This window comes from Pseudophryne corroboree, chromosome 3 (genome assembly GCF_028390025.1).
Source record: "Pseudophryne corroboree isolate aPseCor3 chromosome 3, aPseCor3.hap2, whole genome shotgun sequence".
In the NCBI taxonomy this organism is placed as follows: Eukaryota; Metazoa; Chordata; class Amphibia; order Anura; family Myobatrachidae; genus Pseudophryne; species Pseudophryne corroboree.
In genome coordinates, this window is record NC_086446.1 from 515728772 (window position 1) to 515735985 (window position 7214).

The window sequence follows — 7214 nt, forward strand, 5'->3', positions numbered from 1 at the left end:
CTTGCCAGTGACATGGCCTGCAGGACTATTGGCTTTCCTTGGTAAGGAGGAAATTGACACTGAGAGAGTTGGTGGTGTGGTTTGCAGGAGCTTGGTTACAAGAGGAAGGGATTTAGTGGTCAGTGGACTGCTTCCGCTGTCACCCAAAGTTTTTGAACTTGTCACTGACTTATGATGAATGCGCTGCAGGTGACGTATAAGGGAGGATGTTCCGAGGTGGTTAACGTCCTTACCCCTACTTATTACAGCTTGACAAAGGCAACACACGGCTTGACACCTGTTGTCCGCATTTGTGTTGAAATAATTACACACCGAAGAGCTGATATTTTTGTATTTTGACCAGGCATGTCAATGGCCATATTCGTCCCACGGACAACAGGTGTCTCCCCGGGTGCCTGACTTAAACAAACCACCTCACCATCAGAATCCTCCTTGTCAATTTCCTCCCCAGCGCCAGCAACACACATATCCTCATCCTGGTGTACTTCAACAGTGACATCTTCAATTTGACTATCAGGAACCGGACTGCGGGTGCTCCTTCCAGCACTTGCAGGGGGCGTGCAAATGGTGGAAGGCGCAAGCTCTTCCCGTCCAGTGTTGGGAAGGTCAGGCATCGCAACCGACACAATTGGACTCTCCTTGGGGATTTGTGATTTAGAAGAACACACAGTTCTTTGCTGTGCTTTTGCCAGCTTAAGTCTTTTCATTTTTCTAGCGAGAGGATGACTGCTTCCATCCTCATGTGAATCTGAACCACTAGCCATCAACATAGGCCAAGGCCTCAGCCGTTCCTTGCCACTCCGTGTCGTAAATGGCATATTGGCAAGTTTACGCTTCTCATCAGATTCCACCAATTTTGATTTTTGGGTCATTTTACTGAACTTTTGTTTTTTGGATTTTACATGCTCTCTACTATGACATTGGGCATCGGCCTTGGCAGACGACGTTGATGGCATTTCATCGTCTTGGCCATGACTAGTGGCAGCAGCTTCAGCACGAGGTGGAAGTGGATCTTGATCTTTCCCTATTTTAACCTCCACATTTTTGTTCTCCATTTTTTAATGTGTGGAATTATATGCCAGTATCAATAGCAATGGCCTACTACTATATATACTGCGCACAACTGAAATGCACCACAGGTATGGATGGATAGTATACTTGACGACACAGAGGTAGGTAGAGCAGTGGCCTTCCGTACCGTACTGCTATATATACTGGTGGTCACTGTCAGCAAACTGCAAAACTAAAATGCACCACAAGTATAGAATGTAGATGGATAGTATACTTAATGACGACACAGAGGTAGGTACAGCAGTGGCCTTCCGTACCATACTGCTATATATAGTATACTGGTGGTCACTGTGTCAGCAAACTGCAAAACTAAAATGCACCACAGGTATAGAATGTAGATGGATAGTATACTTAATGACGACACAGAGGTAGGTACAGCAGTGGCCTTCCGTACCGTACTGCTATATATAGTATACTGGTGGTCACTGTGTCAGCAAACTGCAAAACTAAAATGCACCACAGGTATAGAATGTAGATGGATAGTATACTTAATGACGACACAGAGGTAGGTACAGCAGTGGCCTACTGTACCGTAATGCTATATATTATATACTGGTGGTCACTGGTCAGCAAAACTCTGCACTGTACTCCTCCTATATAATATTATACTGGTGGTCCCCAGTCCCCACAATAAAGCAGCACACTGAGCACAGATATGGAGTGTTTTTCAGGCAGACAACGTATACTGGTGGTGACTGTCAGCAAAACTCTGCACTGTACTCCTGCTATATAATACAGCTGCTCCCCAGTCCCCACAATTAAGCAGTGTGAGCACAGATATATGCAGCACACTGAGCACAGATATGGAGCGTTTTTTTCAGGCAGAAAACGGATAACTGGTGGTCACTGATCAGCAAAACTCTGCACTGTACTCCTCCTATATTATACAGCTGCTCCCCAGCCCTCCCCACAATTAAGCAATAATGCACAATCAAGTTCAACAATAACGGAGAGGACGCCAGCCACGTCCTCTCCCTAACATTTCCAATGCACGAGTGAAAATGGCGGCGACACGCGGCTGCTTATATAGAATCCGAATCTCGCGATAATCCGACAGCGGGATGATGACGTTCGGGCGCGCTCGGGTTAACCGAGCCATACGGGAGAATCCGAGTATGGCTCGGACCCGTGTAAAAAGGGTGAAGTTCGGGGGGGTTCGGTTTCCGAGAAACCGAACCCGCTCATCACTAATTCCTACAAATTACCTAGACAGTTTATATTTTCACGAGATGTTTCCATTTTTTTTTTATTTCCATATGCTGTATGGCAGTGGATCTCAAACTCGGTCCTCAGGACCCCAACACAGTGCATGTTGTGCAGGTAACCCAGCAGGTGCACTGGTGTATTAATTACTTACTGACACATTTTAAAAGGTCCACAGGTAGAGTTAATTGTCACTTGTGATTCTGTGAGACCTGCAAAACATGCATCGTGTGGGGTCCTGAGGACCGAGTTTGAGAACCTGTGCTGTAGGGTATCTTTGCTTCCTGGGACCTGCCTCCCCTTCATAGGGGCTTGTGACATTGGCATGGGGGGAGTCCCAGTGTTCCCACCCCCTTGAGTCACCTCCCTTAGCATTTCCTGTGCCTCTGCATGAGGGCTTTTGGCTGTGGGGGTAAAGGGTTGTGTAATCTGTACCACCTTTCCCTCCCCCATTTCATTGTTTTGTCTACTAACTGGATCACTTTTGAGCTTAGACTGAATCTTTTTCCACATTTCAAACATAGCATAATTTCCAATGCCATCAATCTTATCTTTTGGGACCCTGGCATTCAACAGATCAAAAAACATTTGATTACGTGTACGTCTGTATCTATTGGGGGGTCTATCATGCCGCATCTTGCTTTTGTACTGGGTAGCAGGGGTGGCCAGCGCCCTTGCTTGGACTACTTTGTCTGGAGCGACTCCCTTTGTTTGCAATAAACTCATCTGTTCTAACACAGTAATCATTTCAAACACAGTAACCTGCTTAGCTGTGCCAGGTGAAAGAGTGAACAAAGACATTCTTAAATGCAGTGGGGCTGACTGTAGAGAGAAAGACATCATACGCTGTGTGACATGGGTCATATCAGGACCTTCCCAATCAACTTCAACCTGTCTCCCCCCCACATTTTTCTGAAAAGCAGTCGTACATGCCAGCACGCTCAATCGTTCAATCCCTGCACAGAAATCTGGCCAAGGGTCAAGGGGAATGAGATCAGAGGGATGGTCATACACAGTAGCTATTGCCTCCCTCACCCTATACAATAAAGAACGGACACGTAATCCAACTTTGTGATTTTGTAACTGCCATCTGACTCGTGGATCTGCACAGATGGAACCCAGCCCCAATGCTTCAGTGGTTTTCAGTATAATAGTCTCCTCCATTATCCCATATCTGTAGGACCCATTGCAAAAGTCCCTGTCCCTTGTGCTGCCTGTATTTTGCAACCAACTCAGTAATTTCACTAGGGGTATAATTACGGGTCTCTGTGGTGGTGTCATCATCCTCTTTTTCTGACTCCTCCTCCTCACTCTCTGCACTGTTTGATGCAGAGTTACCTGTCACATTTCTTCTGTCTTTTTTCTGCTTCTTATGTGAGATTACTTTGGAGGTGGTTACTGGGCGTAATTTTCCACCATTCACCTCAAACTCAATCCCATCATCTGTGAATTCTTCTGGGTCTATTCTACACAGTCCATCCCAATTGTTTCCTTCTACAACAGTTCTAACAAGTAAAGGGTCAACTGTCTGCCTTCCCCTGATCAATTGTTTCTGGTTCAATACATTTACAACATATTAGGTGACATTATCTTTTACAGTTTTCTCTTTTCCATGATCTCTAATACATGTACGTAAGACAGCTAATTGTTCTTTCAATATAATGTTTTCATCAGTTAACTTAACCACTTCTTCTTCTGTTGCAAACAAAGCCTGAGCACACATAGATAATACATGAGCACATTGTACTCGTTCACCTTTTGTCATTTATTTATTAACAGTTTCTTATATAGCGCAGCAAATTCCATTGCGCTTTACAATTTGAAATAAAAATAACAAACTGGGTGATAACAGTCAGAGGTAGGAATGCCCTGCTCGCAAGCTTACAATCTTTTTACTTAAATCAATATTTACCACAGCATTTCTGTGGTACGCTAAACGGACCAAGGTAACATAATTGCATGTTTCTCTGACGTCCTAGTGGATGCTGGGACTTCCGTAAGGACCATGGGGAATAGCGGCTCCGCAGGAGACTGGGCACAAAAGTAAAAGCTTTAGACTAGCTGGTGTGCACTGGCTCCTCCCCCTATGACCCTCCTCCAAGCCTCAGTTAAGATTTTTGTGCCCGAACGAGAAGGGTGCATGCTAGGTGGCTCTCCTGAGCTGCTTAGAAGTAAAAGTTTAAATAGGTTTTTATTTTCAGTGAGTACTGCTGGCAACAGGCTCACTGCATCGTGGGACTAAGGGGAGAAGAAGCGAACTCACCTGCGTGCAGAGTGGATTGGGCTTCTTGGCTACTGGACATTAGCTCCAGAGGGACGATCACAGGTTCAGCCTGGATGGGTCCCGGAGCCGCGCCGCCGGCCCCCTTACAGAGCCAGAAGAGCGAAGAGGTCCGGAGAAAGCGGCGGCAGAAGACGTTCCTGTCTTCAAATAAGGTAGCGCACAGCACTGCAGCTGTGCGCCATTGCTCTCAGCACACTTCACACTCCGGTCACTGAGGGTGCAGGGCGCTGGGGGGGAGCGCCCTGAGACGCAATAAAACACTATAAAAACCTTATATGGCTAAAGAAATGCATCACATATAGCTCCTAGGCTATATGGATGCATTTAACCCCTGCCAGTTTTCCTGAAAAAAGCGGGAGAAAGGGCCGCCGAGAAGGGGGCGGAGCCTATCTCCTCAGCACACAAGCGCCATTTTCCCTCACAGCTCCGCTGGAAGGACGGCTCCCTGACTCTCCCCTGCAGTCCTGCTACAAGAATCAGGGTAAAACAAGAGAGGGGGGGCACTATTGGCAGCTAATATATAATACAGCAGCTATAACAGGGAGTAACACTTATATAAGGTTATCCCTGCATATATATAGCGCTCTGGTGTGTGCTGGCAAACTCTCCCTCTGTCTCCCCAAAGGGCTAGTGGGGTCCTGTCCTCTATCAGAGCATTCCCTGTGTGTGTGCTGGGTGTCGGTACGATTGTGTCGACATGTATGAGGAGGAAAATGATGTGGAAGCAGAGCAATTGCCTGTGTTAGTGATGTCACCCCCTAGGGAGTCGACACCTGACTGGATGGTCGTATTTAAAGAATTACGTGACAATGTCAGCACTTTGCAAAAAACTGTTGACGACATGAGACAGCCGGCAAATCAGTTAGTGCCTGTTCAGGCGTCTCAGACACCGTCAGGGGCGCTAAAACGCCCGTTACCTCCGATGGTCGACACAGACCCAGACACGGATACTGAATCCAGTGTCGACGGTGAGGAGACAAACGTAATGTCCAGTAGGGCCACACGTTACATGATCACGGCAATGAAGGAGGCATTGAACATTTCTGACACTACAAGTACCACAAAAAAGGGTATTATGTGGGGTGTGAAAAAACTACCAGTAGTTTTTCCTGAATCAGAGGAATTAAATGAGGTGTGTGATAAAGCGTGGGTTTCCCCCGATAAAAAACTGCTGATTTCTAACAAATTATTGGCACTATACCCTTTCCCGCCAGAGGTTAGGGCACGTTGGAAAACACCCCCTAGGGTAGATAAGGCGCTCACACGCTTATCAAAACAAGTGGCGTTACCGTCTCCTGATACGGCCGCCCTCAAGGAACCAGCTGATAGAAGGCTGGAAAATATCCTAAAAGGTATATACACACATACTGGTGTTATACTGCGACCAGCAATCGCCTCAGCCTGGATGTGCAGCGCTGGAGTGGCTTGGTCGGATTCCCTGACTGAAAATATTGATACCCTGGATAGGGACAGTATTTTATTAACTATAGAGCATTTAAAGGATGCATTACTATATATGCGTGATGCACAGAGGGATATTTGCACCCTGGCATCAAGAGTGAGTGCGATGTCCATTTCTGCCAGAAGGGCGTTATGGACGCGACAGTGGTCAGGTGATGCAGATTCCAAACGACATATGGAAGTATTGCCGTATAAAGGGGAGGAGTTATTTGGAGTCGGTCTATCAGACCTGGTGGCCACGGCAACGGCTGGAAAGTCCACCTTTTACCCCAGGTCACCTCTCAGCAGAAAAAGACACTGTCTTTTCAAACTCAGTCCTTTCGTTCCTATAAGAACAAGCGAGCAAAAGGCCACTCATTTCTGCCCCGGGGCAGAGGAAGAGGAAAAAGACTGCACCAGGCAGCCTCTTCCCAGGAGCAGAAGCCCTCCCCCGCTTCTGCCAAGTCTTCAGCATGACGCTGGGGCTTTACAAGCGGACTCAGGCACGGTGGGGGCCCGTCTCAAAAATTTCAACGCGCAGTGGGCTCACTCGCAAGTGGACCCCTGGATCCTGCAGGTAGTATCACAGGGGTACAAATTGGAATTCGAGACGTCTCCCCCTCGCCGATTCCTGAAGTCTGCTCTTCCAACGTCTCCCTCCGACAGGGAGGCAGTATTGGAAGCTATTCACAAGCTGTATTCCCAGCAGGTGATAATCAAGGTACCCCTCCTACAACAGGGAAAGGGGTATTATTCCACGCTGTTTGTGGTACCGAAGCCGGACGGCTCGGTGAGACCAATTTTAAATCTGAAATCCTTGAACACTTACATAAAAAGGTTCAAATTCAAGATGGAATCACTCAGAGCAGTGATAGCGAACCTGGAAGAAGGGGACTATATGGTATCTCTGGACATCAAAGATGCTTATCTCCATGCCCCAATCCAGGGGTACCTCAGGTTTGTGGTTCAAAACTGTCATTATCAGTTTCAGACGCTGCCGTTTGGATTGTCCACGGCACCCCGGGTCTTTACCAAGGTAATGGCCGAAATGATGATTCTTCTTCGAAGAGAAGGCGTCTTAATTATCCCTTACTTGGACGATCTCCTGATAAGGGCAAGATCCAGGGAACAGTTAGAGTTCGGAGTAGCACTGTCTCAGGTAGTGCTACGTCAGCACGGGTGGATTCTAAATATCCCAAAATCACAGCTGATTCCA